The sequence below is a fragment of the Mus caroli genome, unplaced genomic scaffold (assembly GCF_978045245.1).
Source record: "Mus caroli unplaced genomic scaffold, Mus_caroli_1 scaffold_13, whole genome shotgun sequence".
Taxonomy (NCBI): Eukaryota; Metazoa; Chordata; class Mammalia; order Rodentia; family Muridae; genus Mus; species Mus caroli.
The window spans coordinates 5,341,009-5,360,913 of record NW_028227268.1 but is presented as its reverse complement, the minus strand read 5'-3'; positions in this window follow the sequence as shown (position 1 = coordinate 5,360,913).

The window sequence follows — 19,905 nt, the reverse complement described above, 5'->3', positions numbered from 1 at the left end:
CATAGCAAAGACACTCAGACACCCTGTGTCAAGCAGCAGTCAAATAAACACCAAAAAGCCCGGGCACAGTGGCACACACCTTTAATCTCAGTGCTGGAAGGCAGAGACCTGCAGATCTCTGAGAGCTAGAGGCCAGTCTGGTCTACATAGTGAGTTCCAAGACAGCCAGGGCTACATAGTGAGACCCTGTCTCAGAAATGAAAGCGCAAGCCTGTTTTAACTTGCATGCCCCTCCCTACTGAGATGTTTCCCTCTGGTCAGGTGACAGGTTAGCCAGGCACAGGTTCAAGACTCAGGTCAAGAAGACAAGACTCCTGGATGAGAGTGTCATTTACAAAGTAGGCAGCATTGGCCTCCTCATGCTGGGTCTCTTATCCTGCAAGCCCAAAGGGTTAAGGCAGAGAGGTGAAGGAGCCTGCAGCACAGCCCAAGAACTCTGCACAGAGGGACAGGTGATACTGAATGACCTGCCAGCTGAGAGCACACGTGCATTTGCTGGACAGAGAGAACCTTATTACCCTCCCCTCAACGGGCCAAAACTGTGCCCCTGCTCCAGAGGAAGGCGCCATCTTCATCCTCCTAGGTTGTTTACTGACTAGGCACTTTGGAACAAAAGGGTGGATGTGTCTGTCCTCAGAGGTGTGACTAATGGTTAAGAACTGTCTTCCCACTGGTTCCTGCTCACATCTGTGGCCCGTGTTCCTCCAGGTTCTGAAATCCAGCCTCCTACTCCCACCCCTGCCCCTGCTTCCTGTCCTCCCAAGATTCAGGTTTCGCTTTAGCAGCCGCTCCCACAACCCCTGTGGAGTCCTGACCTCAGTTCATAAAGGGCAGGGCCACTGAGCTGGTTCAGTGGGTAAAGGTGTTGAGTCTCAAGACCCTAGTTCAAATCCTGTGACGCACAGAGTGGAAGGAGAGAACCAACTCCCAGCCACCCCACAGTCTAAGTCATGGCACTGTATAGATGTACACACATGTACACATACACTAAATGTGATGATAACAACAGCAACATCCTCAAGCGATGTCTCGTCCTCAGAAGCTAAAAGGCAGTCAGGACACTTCGGCTGGCTCTTCTTAGCAACCCTGTTTCTTCCCAGTCTGTTCCGTGTTCTCTTGTCTCCGAAGCTGTCTTCCATGGCCGCAGTGTCACCGTGGCTGAGCCACTGTTACCAGTGGGTCCGGTGTTCTCTGGGTGTCATCCAGACACACCTGCTTGTGAATTCAGCTCTGAGATCCTCACAGTCTGCCTGGAATGCTCTCCTCTTTTGATGTTGCCAGCCAGCGCTTTGTTGGCCACGGAGTCTGCCTGTCTCTATCTCTGTCCTGCCAGCTGCACATCTGCTTAGCTTCAAAGGGGCGCTCTGAAGACCTGTGGCTGCTGTGATGGTTTCTGAGACAGGGTCTCTCTGTGTGGCCCTGGCTGTCCTGGAACTCACTCTGTGAACCATGCTGGCTTCAAACTCAAGAAATCTACCGGCCTTTGCCTCCCAGTACTGGGGTTAAAGGTGTGTGCCACTGCACCTCTTAATTACCTTTTTATTTTATGTGTATGGATATTTCCTTGCCTCTATGTTATCTGTGGACCAAATGCATGCCTGGTGCCTGCAGAGGTCAGAAAAGGGTGTCGGATCCCCTGGGACTGGAGTTACGACTGGTGTGAGCTGCAGTGTGCTTTCAGAAAGTCAGACTCAGGTCCTCTGGGAAGGCACCCAGTGCTTTTAGCCACTGAGCCATCTCTCCAGCCCCACTTGAGTGCTTTAGGACCAACCCGGCTTTCCCACAAGCCCTTCTGCCTGCCTTTTACCTCTCAATGGCTGGCACTCTGTCCTCAGTCACTAGCCTGGAGGCACAATTCAAGCTTCTCTTTCCTTCACACGAGTGCAAACAAAGTTGAAGCATTGGAGTCGAGAGTTGAGGCTGAATTTATCTCCCTGTAAGCAAAGAAATGATAGGCAGGCAGGTGTTACGGTTTAGGTTTTCCGTGTTTCTCTTTGTCTGTCTGTCTTTTTCTTTCTTTCTTCTTCTTCTTTTTTTTTTTTTTTTTTAGATTTTTATTTATTTTATGTATTACACTGTAGCTGTGAAGATGGTTGTGAGCCATCATGTGATTGATGGGAATTGAATTCAGGACTTCTGCTCTCTCCAGTCGGCCCCACTTGCTCCAGCCCAAAGATTTATTATTATTAAGTGTAGCTGTCTTCAGACGCACCAGAAGAGGGTGTCAGATCTCATTACAGGTAGTTGTGAGCCACCATGTGGTTGCTGGGATTTGAACTCAGGACCTTTGGAAGAGCAGTCAGTGCTCTTAATTACTGAGCCATCTCTCCACACCCCCACCCCCCTCTTTCTGTCTGTGTGTGTCTTTTTGTCTCTTTTTTCTCACAACACAGGGTCTCTCTAGGCCTGGCTGAGTATTGTTTCATTTTTTTTTTGTTTTTAAACTTTGGCCTGTTTATAATTTTAAAAGGTATTTTAATTACAAATTTCAAAAGAAATGGAGAACCCAACGGTGCCATAACCATAGAATGGAATATTATCCAGCCTTAAAGGCAAAGTCTGGGACCAGAGAGACAGCTCCGAGGCTAAGAGCGTGTTCCAGTCCCAGCACTTACGTTGGGTGGCTCCAAAGGGTCTGTTACTCCAGCTCTGGATCTGACACACTCGTATGCACATACCCACACAGAGATGCACATACTTAAAAATACCACCCCATCCCCTTCTTTTTGTGTTTTTTTTTTCAAGACAGAGTTTCTCTGTGTATCCCTGGCTGTCCTAGAACTCACTCTGTAGACCAGGATGGCTTTGAACACAGTTCTGCCTGCCTCTGTCTCCCCAGTGCTGGAATTAAAGGTGTGTGCCAGCTTAAAAATAAATCTTGAAGAAGAAGAAGAAGAAGAAAAAAAAATGGGTGCTGGAGAAATGGCTCAACCCTTGCTGCTCTTGCAGAGGACCTGAGTTCGATTCCCAGCACCCACATGGCAGCTAACAACTGTTTATAACTCCAGTTCCAGGGGATCCAATGCCCTCTTGTGGCCCCCCTGGGCACTCCATGCATTTGGTACACAGATATATGCAAACAAAACACTGATACATATAAAGCAAAAATAAAGCCTCAAAATATAAAAATAAATACAATGTGTGAAAGAGAGAAAGAGAATTGGCCTGCATGTACACCTGTGTACCATGTATGTACTGGTTGGGGTCTGAAGAAGGGGTCAGACTTATGAGCCTGGAGTCACAGATGGTTGTGAGCCACCATGAGGGTCCTGGGAATTGAACTCCGTCCCCTGCAGAAGCAACGAGTGCTCTTAATTCAGCCATCTCCTGTCCTATTAAAGCATTTATATGAAACTTCTGTCCACAAAAGTTCTTAGAAAGCTGTAGCTTTAAATGAACCTTCTGCAAGTCTAGTTGACTGACTAGAACACTGTGATCACAGATAGTTGGAGTGTTGCAAGTCCAGAGCCAAATTATCTTTGACCAATTTCAGTCCCGCCTCATCCCCTCCCCCCCCCCCTTCCTGGAACTGGTTTTGAACTGCTCGAGGCTGGACCTAAGGTCTTAGTGACCCTTAAGTAAGTCTTCTGGAATGTACAAACAAAGTGTGCGCTTCCCACTCAGCTAGGAACGCCACAGCAGGAGGTGCCTGTTTCCCGTTGCAGCTCACCTGCTGTTTCCACCCAGGCATTTGAAAGCACCTTCATTTGTGACCAACTTGCTTTGTTCCATTATTATAAAAACTTCATGAGACTGCTTCCATGATGAAACACAGATTGTTGGGAGCCATGAGCCTGTGTTCCTGGGCCAAGACCACTCACACTTCAAAATCAACTCTCTTATCCTCTTTGAGAGGGCTGCGGGGTCGTGTGCAGCAGCACCCCGTACTGCAGTGGTTCTTACTAGAGTAGGTGTGGTTAGGCTTTACCCAGGTTCCTCCCTCCTCCCTGCATGCCATCTTGAGAAACCACAAACCACACAGAATACTCGAAAGCAGGATATTGAGCTGGATGAGGTATTTATAAAGTCGGTTTCCATGGCTACCAGGATCCCTCAGGTTGCCCTTTTACAACCATGCCCTTTTCCTCATCCACTTCCATCCTTCACCCCTGACTAGTCTTTATTTCTATAATTCTGTCACTTCAAGAAAGCATCCATTCTCCAGCTTTTAATAAATCTTTTAAAAATCACATTGTTTATTTATTTACTTATTTTATTTGTTTGCTTGTGTGCCTGTGGCAGTCAGAGGACAACTTGCAGGAGTCCATTCTCTTGTTCCACCATGTGAACCTCAAGGATGGAACTCATGTTGTCAGGCTTGCTACCTGGTAGCTTTACCGGCCGAGCCATGTCATTTACTGTCTCTTCTCCTTCAGTGTTTGTGACCATCCCTCCCCTAGTATAATTCTATTTTGTTGTTGTTATTGTTTTTTGTTTTGTTTTTTCTTTTTTTTTTTGGTTTTTAGAGACAGGGTTTCTCTGTGTAGCCCTGACTGTCCTGGCACTCACTTTGTAGACCAGGCTGGCCTCGAACTCAGAAATCTGCCTGCCTCTGCCTCCCGAGTGCTGGGATTAAAGGCGTGCGCCACCACGCCCGGCCTGTTTTTTCTTTTTTCTAAGACAGGGTTTCTTCCTTTAGCCCTAGCTGTCCTGGAACTCTCTCTGTAGGGCAGGCTGGCCTGGAACTCACAGAGATCCTCCTGCCTCTGCCTCCTAAGTGCTGGGACTAAAGTCATGCACCAGCACCTCCCGGCTCCCCCAGTATAGTTTCTGTGGAGACCTAAGTTATCTGCATCAGCTGCACATTCATTTTTATTGTGTGTTGCGGGATATTTGATCACACTGTGAACCCCGAGAACTAAGGGAAATCACAGAAAGATTTGATGGACTAGGATGTGCCCAGCTCTCAGGAGAAGAGAGTGGAAAGGGAAGCTACTTGAGGGGAAGAGAAAAGTGGCAGTTTTCCTGGGGCTGTTGCTGCAGAGAGAAAAGAAGTTAGACACAGGTGAAGAGAGAATGAGCCAGAGAGTGACAAGGAGCCTGAAGATTAGAACAGATTGCCAGAGTTTTAGGCCAAGCAAAACAATTCAGGAGAAGCTCAGAGAAATCGATTGAATCAGTCAGCTTGGAGAAGAGTTTGAGCCAGGAGAGCTGAATTAAACCAGTGAGCCAGAGATCTCAGAACGAACTAGAGAGGGTGAGTCTATTCAGAAGTAAATCTTAGAGGCCGAAAATATTCTAGGCCTAGATTAGATTGTATGGAGGGTAGATGCTTCCAGGACTAGGGCTAGGTTAGCAGGCAGAGGCAGTTGTTAAGGCCTAGGTATCTGTTGCCCGTCTGGCCTGCCATTTTGTACTGTCATTAATGTCATAAGGAAACTTTCTTGCATGTTGCTTCTGGTGAATACTCTGTACTAGGACGTTCTGCGCTTTGGTGTTCTTGGAAACCAATCACAACAGAAGTCACTTAGAACTGCTTTGTATAGTCAACCACAGTAAGCTTGGACATGAACCAACCACCAGGCAGCACTTCCTGCACCTGGGTATGAGCTTTTAAGGTCTTTGCTTTTATAAGCTGTCCCTGGGATGGACCCCCAACATAAGAGGGACCTCTGTACCAGTATGAGAAGTTGTTTGAAATAAGACTTCCATTTTGATTAGGGGTTGAGTAAAGTTTAAGTTCCCAAGACCTCCCTGGGAACTGATGTCCTGCTTGGCAGAAAGAGATGTGCGCACTGGTAATTAACATCCTGGTTGGCAAGTTAAGACATGAATGTTAGGCAAGGCAAGTCCCCCACTACAGTTGAATACCCCAAATAATGGGAACAAGATAAGTGCACTGCAAAGGCATTTCTTTTTTTTTAATTAATTTATTTTTTATTAGATATTTTCTTTATATACATTTCAAATGTTATCCCCAAAGTTCCCTATACCCTCCTTCCGCCCTGTTCCCCTACCCACCCACTCCCGCTTCTTGGCCCTGGCATTCCCCTATACTGGGGCATATAAAGTTTGCAATACCAAGGAGCCTCTCTTCCCAGTGATGGCCGATCAGACCATCTTCTGCTACATATGCAGCTAGAGATATGAGCTCTGGGGGTACTGGTTGGTTCATATTGTTGTTTCACTTCTAGGGTTGCAGACCCCTTCAGCTCCTTGGGTGCTTTCTCTAGCTCTTCCATTGGGGGCCCTGGGTTCCATCCTATAGATGACTGTGAGCATCCACTTCTGTATTTGCCAGGCACTGGCATAGCCTCATACGAGACAGCTATAACAGGGTCCCTTCAGCAAAATCTTTCTGGCATGTGCAATAGTGTCTGGGTAGCAAAGACATTCCTAAGGAAATCCCCTATCCTTAAATCCTGATTGATGAGCCGGGCGTGGTGGCGAACGCCTTTAATCCCAGCACTCGGGAGGCAGAGGCAGGCGGATTTCTGAGTTCGAGGCCAGCCTGGTCTACAAAGTGAGTGCCAGGACAGCCAGGGCTACACAGAGAAACCCTGTCTCAAAAAACCAAAAAAAAAAAAAAAAAAAAAAAAAAAAAAAAAAAAAAATCCTGATTGATGGAATAACTTGGCACAGATGTTTATGGATCTTAGGTTTAAAAGCCCTATTGGGTGGGTGAATGGGTGGGGCTGGTGAGATGACTCAGCAGGTAAGAGCACTGACTGCTCTTCTGAAGGTCCTGAGTTCAAATCCCAGCAACCACATGGTAGCTCACAACCACCCATAATAAGATCTGAAGTCAGCTACAGTGTACTTACATTTAATAATAAAAAAAAATAAAAAAAGATTATGTTTAAAAGCCCTATAGGATCTTAATTCAATGCCTTAACCAACTCCCAAGTCTAGTGTGATTTACAACTGGGGAGTGTTATTTTTCTTTGTTACTTTTATTTGAGGGCTTTAGTGTTGTTGCTGTAGGGTCAAGGGACAGCCTGACTGTGTACTCAAGGATGACCTTAAACTTCTGATCTTCCTACCTCCTTCTCCCAAGTGTGAGCTACCACACCTGGCTTCCTGGTTTCTGTGGTACTGGGGACTGAGCTAAGTACTTCCTGTGCTGGCCTTCCTGCTTGGATTGGAAGGCGTCTCGGGACTCGGAAGTCCAGGAACCACCCAGCTCTGAGATGGGGCAGTGTCCTAAGGGGCGGGCATCCTGAGACACAGGAGCTCGGGAACCCCAGAACGCTGAGGTGCTCAGGAACCTGAGGGGGCAGGGGGAGGGGGGCTCCTCTTCCTTTCTTCCCTATTCTCTTTTCTTCTGATGAAAATCACATCAGTGGGTTCAGGGTGTAGAGGAATGAATGCGGGAGTGGCTGGTGGGGTACAGACAGCAGCAGGGAATGGGACTAAGCACAGCATTTCTATAGAAGTTTGGGGAGGCGGAGCTTTCTAAGGGAGATTTCCACTGGTGCGATTTCAAGTCCTGAGCTTGGAGGAGCTTGGAGGAGCTTGGGGATTGGCGAGTTTTCTTGTTCAGGGATTGGTGGGTTTTTGTGCTCAGGGATTGGTGGCTTTTGGTCAGACTTTTCACCTGAAATTAGCATAATGGGGGGTCCTGTTGAGGGGCTGGAGATGACCTTTGTGACAGTTACAAAGGCTGGGGCAAGGGGCTTGGCTGCTGGAGCGCCTCAGGCCGGGGCGGCCACTTTCCTGCCCTGAAGGTTTCAGAGGGTTACAAAGTATACAAAGTTCTGGAAGGGAGTCAAGGCAGGGAAAGCCTTGAGTGGCATGAATATCCAACATCCGGGTCCTCAGCCCTGCTGCGGCTTTTTGAATCCCTGTGATACTCTGTGAATGACCAGTGGCATCGAACATCTTTTCCGGTGTTTATTTCCTATTTCTTTATCCTGATCGGGGAACAGTTGGTTCATGACATTTTGTCCATTTTCTAACCATCTATATTGGTTTTTTGAGACAGGGTTTCTCTGTGTAACCCTCTGCTGGCCTCGAACTCAGAAATCCGCCTGCCTCTGCCTCCCAAGTGCTGCGCCACCACGCCGGGCTCTAACCATATTTCTTAAGTTTTGAAGGTTCTGAAGTTGTTTGCTTGCATTGTGTTATGAATTTTGTAAAAATACCATTCTTCTGTTGTCAAATACGGAGATTGCCATTTTATTCTGACTTTTTTTGTCTGTTTGTTCTAGTAAACTCTTTCCAGAATAAAATAAAATCCCAGTTGCCGATTCTTTTTGTTTTGTTATAGATCGTTTTAAGGGTGTCAAATCTAAAGCTCTTTGCTTAGTTTTGGATCTCCAATATTTTCTATTTTTTCCCCTGAACTTTTTTTTTTTTTTTTTTTTTTTAGTTGTTTTGTGTGTGAATGCAGGTGCGTGGATGTGCCACACTGTGTCAGAGAACAAGGTCCCCCACGATGAACTCCGGTTACTGGAATTGGTGGCTTTACTTGCTGAGGCGAATTGCCAGCCCTTTGTGGGAAATTACAGGATTGTGTTTCAGATTTAAATGTGTGCCCCATTTTGCTCTGTCGTCTTGCTGTTACCATCCGGTTGCTCCACTAGCACAATGAACAGGTTGTCTGGTGTCACGTGTAGCTCTCTCTGGCTTACGTTTTGTTTTTTTCTACTGGTAAGTGTGCTGCTGGAGTAGGTGGGAAGGGTTAAACCCCAAACAATGGTAGGGTTTGGAAAGCAAAGCATCATGGCTGACACAGGACCTGGTAAGGCTGCAGGAGGTGACAGACAAGTGGCCTTGTGCCCACCCAGAGTTTATGAGCCGGGTTTCCATAGTGTCATGGAGCCCCTCCTCTATCAGTAGCTGCAGGAGGGAAAGACTTAGGTGAACACAGGGCTGGCATGAGGCACTTAGGTAGGTCTGGACACAGGAGAGGGACCGGACATCTTTGTGTGACAACCACAAAGATCCCCCTCTAAAGCCTCTTTTGGTGGGGGGAGTGGACAATTTATCCTGAAAGCCAAAGAGGGGGGTTTATCATCTCAGCCCCATCCTTAATACAGGTTTCTTTTGTTTTTCTTTTCTTTTCCTTTCTTTTCGGTTTTGTTTTGAGTCAGGGTCTCACTGCGTGAGGCTCTCATTGGCCTGGAACTTGGTCTGTAGATCAGGCTGGCCTCAAACTCAACAGAGAGAGTCAACTGTCATTGGAGTGCTGGGATTAAAGGTGAGCACCACCACTGCTGAGCTAGACCTCTTACAAACTCCAGGTCTGCCTATACCCCAGGAAGGGTGGAAGGGACTCCATTGCTGTTGGTCACTCTTGTCTTTAGCTCAATCTCAGCAGCAGGCTTTTGCCTCACTGAAGTGGGCAGGAGAATGCAGCAGTTCAGGCCTGATACTGGCCTCAAAGACAAGACTCAGCACATGTTAGCAGGCCTCGGCGAGCTCGTTGCTTTGCTGGCTCCCCTCCCTCAGAGGGATTTCTTTTGTAAGTTTCTCTAATGACTGGGTCTGTGGAGTTCTTTCTGTGGTTTTGTTTTTGTTTTTCAGGGTCTCTTGTAGCCCAGACTGGCCTTGGACTCACTGTGTAGCACAGGCTGGACTTGAACTCTTGACTCTGTTTTCTTTTTTTTTTTTTTTTTTTAAAGATTTATTTATTTATTATTATATGTAAGTACACTGTAGCTGTCTTCAGACACTCCAGAAGAGGGAGTCAGATCTCGTTACGGATGGTTGTGAGCCACCATGTGGTTGCTGGGAATTGAACTCAGGACCTTTGGAAGAACAGTCGGTGCTCTTAATCGCTGAGCCATCTCTCCAGCCCTTGACTCTGTTTTCGAAAGAGGGTTTCTCTGTGTAGCTCTGGCTGTTCTGGGTGTAGACCAGGCTAGCCTCGAACTCTGAGCCGTGCTTGCCTTAGCCTCCCTGACTACTGGGATTACCAACACTCAGCTAGTAGTTCTTTTTTTTTAAAACAAAATCTCATTTATAAGGGGCTGGAGCAATAGCTCATGGGTTAAGAGCACTGGCGACTCTTGCAGAAGACCCTGGTTCGATTCCTAGAATCCACATGGTGGCTCACAACCATCTGTAACTCCAGTTGCAAGAGACCCTGTGTCCTCTGTTGGATACCTCTTCTGGCCTTCCTGGGCTCTAGGCAGACTTGTAGGGCACATGTGTATGTGCAGGCAAAACAACCATACACATAAAGGCCTGAGGTCCCAGTCTTCCCACCAAATGCACTCCCCGCACCCTCATGACTGGAAGACCTCCATTAGACTCCACCTCTTAAGGCAGCAGCTCCCCACCTTCATGTTTTGAGCCTTTAATATAATTCTTCATGCTCCGGTTTTTGTTTTTGGCTGTTTTGGGTGGTTGGTTTCGAGAGGGGATTTCATGTGTTCAAGCTGTTCTCAGACCCTGGATATTCCTGCCTTCTCAAGTGCTAGGAGATGTGCCACCAAGCTTGCTCTTCTGTGGCACAGTGGATGGAACCCAAGGCTTCAGACACGCTAGCAAAGCACGTCTGCTCTTCCCGCAGAGCACTGTGGAGAGCCTTGTGAGCAGCTTGGCAGGAATCCGACATTGGCCAAGAACAAGGAAATGGACTTCAGGCAGGAATCTGATTTTTAGGCCAGAACAGGGAAGAATCTAATTTTAGGGTAGAACGAAGAAGTAGGCTTCAGGCAAAAGTCTGATTTTGGGCTACGACAGGGAAGTAGGCTCAGATATTTTGGTCATTCTGACAAGCCCTTAGAAACAGCGATTACAAGCCGGGTGTGGTGGCGCATGCCTTTAATCCCAGCACTTGGGAGGCAGAGGCAGGCAGATCTCTGAGTTTGAGGCCAGCCTGGTCTACAGAGTGAGTTCCAGGACAGGCAAGGCTACACAGAGAAACCCTGTCTAGAAAAAAAGAAAGAAAGAAACAGTGTGATCACGGGACTCTGCTTACTGCCTTGCTTGTTCCTTATTGTACGGCTTGTCCTTAGTGCTTGCATGTAATTAAAATTCTATAAAAGCAGATTGGGAGAAAATAGACTCGCCTCAGCCTCAGAACTGGCTGGGGTCATGCTACAATGTTGCCTAATTGTCTTTTTTCTTTTTTTTGGGGGGGGGGTTCGAGACAGGGTTTCTCTCTGTGTAGCCCTGGCTATCCTGGAACTCACTTTTTGACCAGGCTGGCTTCGAACTCAGAAATCCGCCTGCCTCTGCCTCCCGAGTGCTGGGATTAAAGGCGTGTGCCACCACGCCAGGCCCCGTCTTTTTTCTTTTTAACCCTCACTCCTTCGCTGGAGAACCTGGTGACTGACTGAGCAGGCTTGGTCAAAGCACATCTGCTCTACCTGCTGAGCGATGTTCCCAGCCTTCTTTCTTCTCATTTATGACTAAGAGTTTCACAGTCTAGCCTTGGATAGCCTGGAACTTACTGGGTAGTCCAAGCTAGCCTTCAATTCTCAGCAGTCCTCTCGCCTCAGCCTCCCAAGCTCTGTGATTACAGAAGTGAGCCGCCATGCCCAGCTGCACTGTGGATATTTTAAAGAAGACGAGTTACTAAAACACACTGAAGCGTTTGCAGACGGAACGGTATGATAGCCGATAGAATATTGATGAGTGAGTTTGTGTATTAGTCATGGCTAAGTGGTAGATAAAGATGAAACAGTGGACTATCAGATCATTGTTGGACCTGTGCAATGGCTGATAGGACCCTTTGTGAAGTTCTCTCTACTTTTTTTTTTATGCTTGAAGTTTTTAATAAACAAGCTGAAAAGAAGTAACCTCATTCTAGCAATAAAAAGTAATAGTTAACTTGAGATAAAAATATTTAAAAATGGCTGGACCATGGTGGTGCATGCCTTTAATCCCAGCATTCTGGAGGCAGAGGCAGATAGGTCTCTGAGTTCGAGACCAGCTGCTCTACATAGAAAGTTCTGATCCTGCTCGGCATGGTGGGGCACGCCTTTAATCCCTGCACTCGGGAGGCAGAGGCAGGCAGATTTCTGAGTTTGAGGCCAGCCTAGTCTACAGAGTGAGTTCCAGGACAGCCAGGGCTACACAGAGAAACCCTGCCTCGAAAAATATTAAAAAAAAAAAAGAAAAGAAAAAGAAAGAAAAGAAAAAAGAAAAGAAAAAGAAAGAAAAGAAAAAAGAAAAGAAAAAGAAAGAAAAGAAAAAAGAAAGTTCTGATCCTGCCAGGGCTACATAGGGTGACCCTGTCATCATCTTTGGCTACAGAGTGAGTTTGAGGCAAGGTTACAGGAATATTGAAAGTTAAATAAATAGAGTTTGTAAACACACATCTCAGGTGAGATGGGTTATGGATTCATGACTTCTTATAAATCATGAGATCCCCTGTACTTGGGAGGCAGGGGCAGAAGACCTACTGTGAGTTCAAAGCCATCCTGGTCTACAGCCAGAGCTGCATAGTGAGACCCTGTCTCAATAAAATATTTATTTTATTTTGTCAATTCTAATTGCATATAAGTTCATTAAGGGGTATAAGACTTTAGGTCTGGTTGAATTTTGTGATGTTTTTATGTGCAAAGCTTTCAAAACTAAAGTTTGTAAAAATTTTAAAAATGAATAAAAATGGAGAGAGGGACAAGAGAAGAGAGGAGAGAGAGAGACAGAGAGACAGAGAGAGACAGAGAGAGACAGAGAGAGCATGTGTTCAAAACTTTCCCTCTGGAACAACTTCGTTATAAGCAACTCGCAGAACCACATTTTCAAAAAAGTCTATTTTTTTCTTCTCAGTGTCTAATGGGGGCTGAATCTCAATCAAGTTCCCAATCAAAACGCGTTAGACTTTCTAGCTGCACACCAGAGCCTTATTTTGTCATTTCCATCAAAGTCCCTTTCAGATGATTAATGATTTTATGGGAAAGAACGAAAGATGATAATGGTGCTGGCAGTGGGCCAGCAACGTCTCAGAAGGTACATTCACACCCGGAATTTCTGCCGAGTGGAAACTGAATTTGCCGAAGAGAAACACAGCTGATGGCTGAGCTTTCAATTGAACGGGGACGTTCTGATCCGCCCAGAACTGGATCAGTGCTTGTGACCCACACAATCGGAGCCTAATGCCTTTCAGAACAGGAAAAGCATCTTCGCTGTCCTTATTCTATAGAAGTATTGATGGCAGGACTTCCTTTCAACTTCTTGAAAATACACTATTTTGTCAAAAAATGAGAAACTAATTTTGACAATCGGTGATTGGCCCACTTGTATCACAGAGCAATTGACAACATTTTGCAGTTTCTACAGGCCCGGGGTCAGTAGAAGACAAAAATCTGGGACTTAAAATTCTCCCGACACTGATCTCAACTCTATAATGTTGCTTGTGTTGTAGCTCGACTGTTTGAAGAGTAGAACAGAGTGATTTCTTACAGGCATTGTCTTCTTGCTGGGATGAGATGCGCACATGAGCACGTGAAGACCGACGTGCTTGTCTGTCCTGCTACAGATTGAGGGTGTGGCCCATCATGTCTGGCAAGCCATGCTGGCTGGTCACGTCGCCTCCACAGTCAGGAAGCTGAGAGAGACGAACGCTGGTACTTACTTAGCTCACTCTCTCAGATCAGCTCGCCCTCTCAGCTCAGCTCTCTCTCTCTCCTTGTGTAGTCTGAGGCTCCGGCCCATGGGATGGGGCTGCCCAGTTTGAGGATGCAGTTCATTTAACTTACATGATCCCTCACAGACACGCTCAGAATTTTGTTCATGATGATTATAAATTCTACCAAGTTGATAATGGAGCTTAATTATCACAGGCCTATGAAAATTATCCATATTTTACTCACAGTGGTTTTGTTTCCTTTTTCTTTTTCTTTTGCTTCTTTTCTTTTCTTTTTTTCTTTTTTTTTTTTTTTTTTTTTTTTTTTTTTTTTTTTTTTGAGACAATGTCTTGAGCTTCCCTGGCTGGTCTTGAACTCTTGTGTAGCTGAGAATGATTTTCAGGTTTTGATCCTCCTGCCTCGAGACTCAAACTAGACTGAAATTATAGTTGCCCCCTCTCTGCCTCTGTGTGTGTGTGTGTGCGCGCACGTGTTAAGTTTGGGATCCAAGTTAAGTCCATGTGTTGTGTCGGGGACATGCAGGCCAGTTTGAACTACACGAGACTATCAACGAACACACTCCCGGGGCTCACTGACTTTTGTCACATAGCTTGTTTAACTCACAGCTGTGGAGATTTAAGAAGTGGGTGATGACATGTTCAGCTCTGGTAATGGCCTCCTGGCAGATGACATCACAGTGGAGGTGAGACGTAGGGGAGAGATCACATGGTGAACCGGAAGTGAGGATAGCTCCTTGCTTTACAGCAACTCGTTGCCCAGTGTACTAGTCTGCCCTGCAAGGCCTGAATTAGCCCCTGAGGGAAGAGGCTCCCCTGCTCTCTGTCCATCTCCAGCTTGGCTCCGCCCCTCCAGAATCTCTGCTTTCCCTAATGTTATGCCAGGGATGAAGTTTCTAGAACATAAGCTTTGGGGAAACCATAACACCTAGTGACTGACTGACTGGGCTGGTTTCCTCCTCTGGCCTGCAGCGACATGCTCTGGAGGATAGCTAGCACACTTTCTAGAGCCCAGAGGATCCCTATCAGGATGGGGAGGTGTAGCAGCAGGCAGGCATGCCAATCAGAACAGGACACTGAGAGCTCCCATCCTCGACCACAAGCATGAAAAAGAGAGAATGAAAAGGAAATAAAAGAAACCTTAAAACACTCAAGGCTGGGCTGGCGAGATGGCTCAGCGGTTAGGAGCACTGACTGGTCTTCCAAAGGTCCCGAGTTCAAGTCCCCGCAAACACATGGTGGCTCACAACCATCTGTAATGAGATCTGACTCCCTTTTCTGGAATGTTTGAAGACAGCTACAGTGTACCTATGTGTAATTAAATAAATAAATACATAAATAAATAAATACATAAATAAATAAAATCTAAAAAGTAAGGGTTGCTCAACGCTCACCCACAATATAGTGGCAAACTTCCTTGAGCAAGGTGACACCTTCTAAACCTCCCCTAAAAGTTCTGGCAACTGAGATGGAGGTGGAGGGTGTCTTATTTAGGGTTTTACTACTATGAACAGACACTATGACCAAGGCAAGTCTTATAAAAACCAACATTTAATTGGGGCTGGCTTACAGGTTCAGAGGTTCAGTCTATTATCATCAAGGTGGGAGCATGGCAGCATCCAGGCAAGCATGGTGCAGGCATGGCACAGGCAGAGCTGAGAGTTCTACATCTTCATCCAAAGGCTGCTAGTGGAAAACTGACTTCCAGGCAACTAGGGTGAGGATCTTAAGCCCACACCCACAGTGACACACCTACTCCATGCAGGTCACACCTATTCCAACAAGGCCACACCTCCAAATGGTGCCACTCCCTGGCGCCAAGAATATACAAACCATCACAGTGGGTAATTCAAATACTGAAGCCTTCGGGAGACATTTCTTAAACAACCACACTATACATATAAAGGGCACAATGTCTAAACAATAGCTCTAGAGAGAGAAGGAAAAGAAAAGAATTTCATACAGTTTTCTAGAATCAGGTCACGTGTCTGCAGTGAAGGACCAACCATCAGGAAAGAGTCTCTACAGGATTTCAGAGAGGGAGAATGATCCAGACTGTGGGAGTTCTGGGTTATGAGGGATGACTGATCTGAGAACAAGACACCACGGCATACATTTAGGTGTCTCAGACTTGCTGTCATTAAACCGTCAGGTAATAAAAGATGTAACATTTCAGTCACGTTTTAACTTCATGTGTCCCCTGGATATTTCTAACTAATCTCCCTTTAGTATTGCAGCTTGTCTCAAAGCAGCCATTTTACATTCTGTTCTACTCTGTTGACTTCAAGTTCGGGAGAAAGCTTGTGCCAGGCTCTAGTGATCAGCAGTCTGAATTTCTCTATAAAGCGCCGGTCCCGTGGTAGCGGCAGGAACAACAATTAATTAACCAATGCGATAATCCCCACAGCTACAGCTACAGTGCAATCATCTGACCAGTTCTTCTTGTTCCTCCTTCTGAGAGCTTCTGCACTAGAGTCATCCCAGGTGAGCCTTGCCAGGGCCACATCAGCCTCACGGGTACCCAGGCTGCCTTGCTCTGAGAATGTATAAATGTTCAGAAGTGATATTTAAGGAGATACTAGAATTAGGTATAAAGAGTATAACGTTCACAAGTAATACATTGTTAGGAGACAGTTTCCCGAGTCCAGCCATCCCAGGAACAAGTTCCACCTTGCTGTCAGGGTCAAGACTAAGTTCGTGTTCCCAGGCCTCAGAACCGACTCCTCTTCTGCTCCTTCAGGTGTTTCATGCTTGTCTGTTACCCAGTAAAGGATATGAAGAGGAGAGATGTTCTTATCCCCGTTACCTAAGCTAAGGCACGCAAGTCATAAATGTGCTGCGTGTCCTAACTTGATTGACTGTGAGCTGCTCGCCCGCTCCTTTGTTCCTGTATCAATCTAGATTTCAGATCAGAGTCCTAGAGGGGACCTGACTGCAAAAGCTGACTCAAGGACCCCCCCCCTCCCGGCATCCAGGTGACCCGGATGAGGTCCAGTCACCAATGTTAACTTCCTTGCTTAACCCCTTGTGTTAAAATAGGATTGGTCAATGCAATAGCCCACCCCTCCCCCTCACTTTGTGTTCCCAGCCTATAAAAATGTACAGTCTCTCTTTCAGGGGTGCAGTCATCTCCCTAAGCGCTCAGAAAATGTAGCCTTCATTTTTAAGCTTCCGTCTCTGAAGCGAGTTCTCTCGGCTTCCACCCTGAACCCAACGCTGTAATTACTGGGGTGTCACTGCACGCGCTCTTTCAGAAATAAGTAAGGTAATGGCGGGCACACCACAAAGGGGTGGCTTTGATTTAATCTAAGATAAAGTATACTTACCAGCGTTAACGTTTAACCTGCTTTCCCATGCTTTAGGAGGACAGAAGGCGCTTATTAATTTCCACGAACTAGTTTGAAGTGAATCACCAAGTTGCAAGAGGGGACCTGACTTTCCAACCCCGTGCTAGTGAATAGGGTCCATTAACAGTAGAACTAATTCCCACAGAGCCAATGGAGCGCCTCCATTACACGCTCACCTGAGGGAGGATATTTTCCTGGAGGGGGGCCATAGGGGCTCCAACCAATGATTCGTCCATGGGAGATATCAAAAATTACCTTTACATTGTTGCCAACGTATCTAGTCGGGCTCCTTGTTAGTAACCCACATCTCACACAATGGCAGGCTTATGGAACTAGTATTCTTAGTTTCACATTCCTTAAAACCAGATGCATGAAGCATATAAAACTTATTACGAAAATCCTGGGTCATATGAACTGTAGATAACCACATCTGAAAAGTTACACACTGAGTTCCATTACCCGTGTACACAGGAATCTCTTATATGACCGTAGTATAGCTTATGATCGATCGCCTTGCTCCCTTCACAGGCTTAGCAGGTCCTTGGTTTTTTTTTTTTTTTTGGTTTTTCGAGACAGGGTTTCTCTGTATAGCCCTGGCTGTCCTGGAACTCACTTTGTAGACCAGGCTGGCCTCGAACTCAGAAATCTGCCTGCCTCTGCCTCCCGAGTGCTGGGATTAAAGGCATGCGCCACCACGCCCGGCTGTCCTTGGTTGTCAGAAGGACCAGGTAGCCACAAAGATTCATCAGCCATCACATACATATTCATAATCGCCCCAATTACTCCTATGTTAACTGGAGGATTCGGGGTTTAGGCCTAATATGTATAATTAGTCCCCGTTACCTGTACAGAGAGAGCAGAGCAAGGAACACAGTTTTAGCATCCAAAGGTTCCTCAGCCTGTTGAACTATGACTTCCCTTATCAGACAATTTCAATGGTATTCTCATCGTGGCCTCTCCTGCAGAGCATGAGTATAACCTCAGCCCCATCTTAACACCTCTGACTCCATTCTGATGTTACAACATCCTTGTAGCTCACAGGCCAACTCAATTTAACGGGTTTTTTCCCACAGTCCAAAGCCTTTCAGCAGCTGTCGTCTCTGCTTCGTAAGCATTTAAAATTTTAAATTTAGTAAGATATTATATAATCTGTCCTTGGGAGTCCTCATAGCCCCCTTTTGTTTCAAAAGTATCTTTTTTTTTTTTTTATTTTTGAGTGCGATAAGATCTTAACAATGAACAGGCAAAAGGTTGTTTCATTTTACTAGGAACATAAGCAGGAGTGTTGTAAGTTGCTTTGTTTTTTTTTTTTTTTAATCAGTAGCCCATTAGAGCCTTGGTCTCTAATAAATGTGTAATTACAGAGTCAGCCTTCTCAGAATTCAAGGCAGATTCCAGTTGAAATCCAGGGTAGGTATCAATACTATAATGTACAGATTTTAATTTTCCAAATTCTGCTGAACAAAATATAACCATTTGACAAATTTTATTTCTTTGTGTACCTTTAGGATTATTTCCTGCAGGTAAAGAGGTTTGATTATGCAAAGAAGAAATAGGACTTTAAAAAAAAATGATTTCTTTAGCTTTTTGCTAGATAATAAACACTTTTAAGTCTTTGCTATTAACATGCTATTTTTTTATGAAGCTTCTAATTCATACCCCATTAGTAATTGATTAATGTGGTAATTTCCTTTTGCTAATGGCCAGGGAAATCTTGTGGAAGATTGAATATGGTATACAGTAGATCATTCCTGTCCTGGATTGGCTTGTTGCAGTTGCATGGATAGCCAGTTTAATTCTGAATTATCAGGAACAAATTCAGCAGTTTCTATATGCAACACAACCCCTTGTGCATACTGAGAGTCTAATCATATTAAGAGATTCATTAAAATCTAGTAAAACTATTAGGATGACATATAACTCTGATTTTTGGGTTGAAGCATATGGGCTTTGAATGACTGTCTCCTGCTTTATAACCGGTCCTTCCTCCACAGGGGCGCCCTGAGCTTTCAAGGATCTTGCAGCATTCTGACATTCCATGTGGGCGGTCTCAAAAGCCAGACTCAGTTAACACTTGCTTAGGCTTTTCATCAGTAAGTGATTTTTTTTTTTTTAAGTGGGCTACCTCCTTATCGGCCACATTATTCATTATTCAATAACCCATTCTTTTCAGGTGTAACATTTTTATGGAATTTAATTGAGAGTCTTTGTTATGAAATATAATGTGGCAGCAGGGGCAAGGGGGTACCTGGTGGGCTCACGCCAAGGTGCTCCCCTGAGAAATCCCACCATGAGGCAGACCTGATAAAAGGAGAATTTATTATGGGAGAGGGGAGGGAGCAGGGACTTGGAAAAGGGGTAGAGACAGGGAAGGGGGAGGGGGACTGTAAAGAAGGACAGAGAAGGAAAGAGAGGCTGGCCAGGAACACATGGGAATGGGGAGGGGGGGGCAGAAACCAGCCTGCCCCAGAATGATTTGAAGTGGGACACAGAGCTCTCTAACTGTATAGAATGCTTGCTGACAACTTCTTAAAAAAAAAAATCCTGAAAACTTTCTTGTTATTCTGTGGTTAAAATCCACCACAGCTTGGGCAGTTAACACCTGTTGCCTGCCAGCAGGGAATTAAATAAAGAATTTAGAGCTATAGTTTCCTTTCCTGTCCAGGCAGCCAGACGCTTCTCTGGCTTGGCTGGTTAACTCTTTGTGAAGCAGAGAGGAAAGAAAGGAAAAGAATTAAAATGCTTTATACAGGCAAAAATAAAAATAAAAATGCTTTATACAGACACAAATACATTCATACACGCACACTTACATTTTCATTTTCACACTAACATACTTACATTTTCTATTGGGCCAACCACACATATTCATGCATGCTTACACACACACATATAGTTACACAGGTACATTAGACAGACAGACATATACATATACATATGGATGGATAGATGGAGGGATGACTGGATTAGCTCAGAGCCCCGCCCCCCCACCCCACCCAAGCCAAACCATCCAACCAACTTTATTTCTTTTCTTTGGCCTTTGTATACCTTCTTAGACCAAAAGTTCTTTAGACA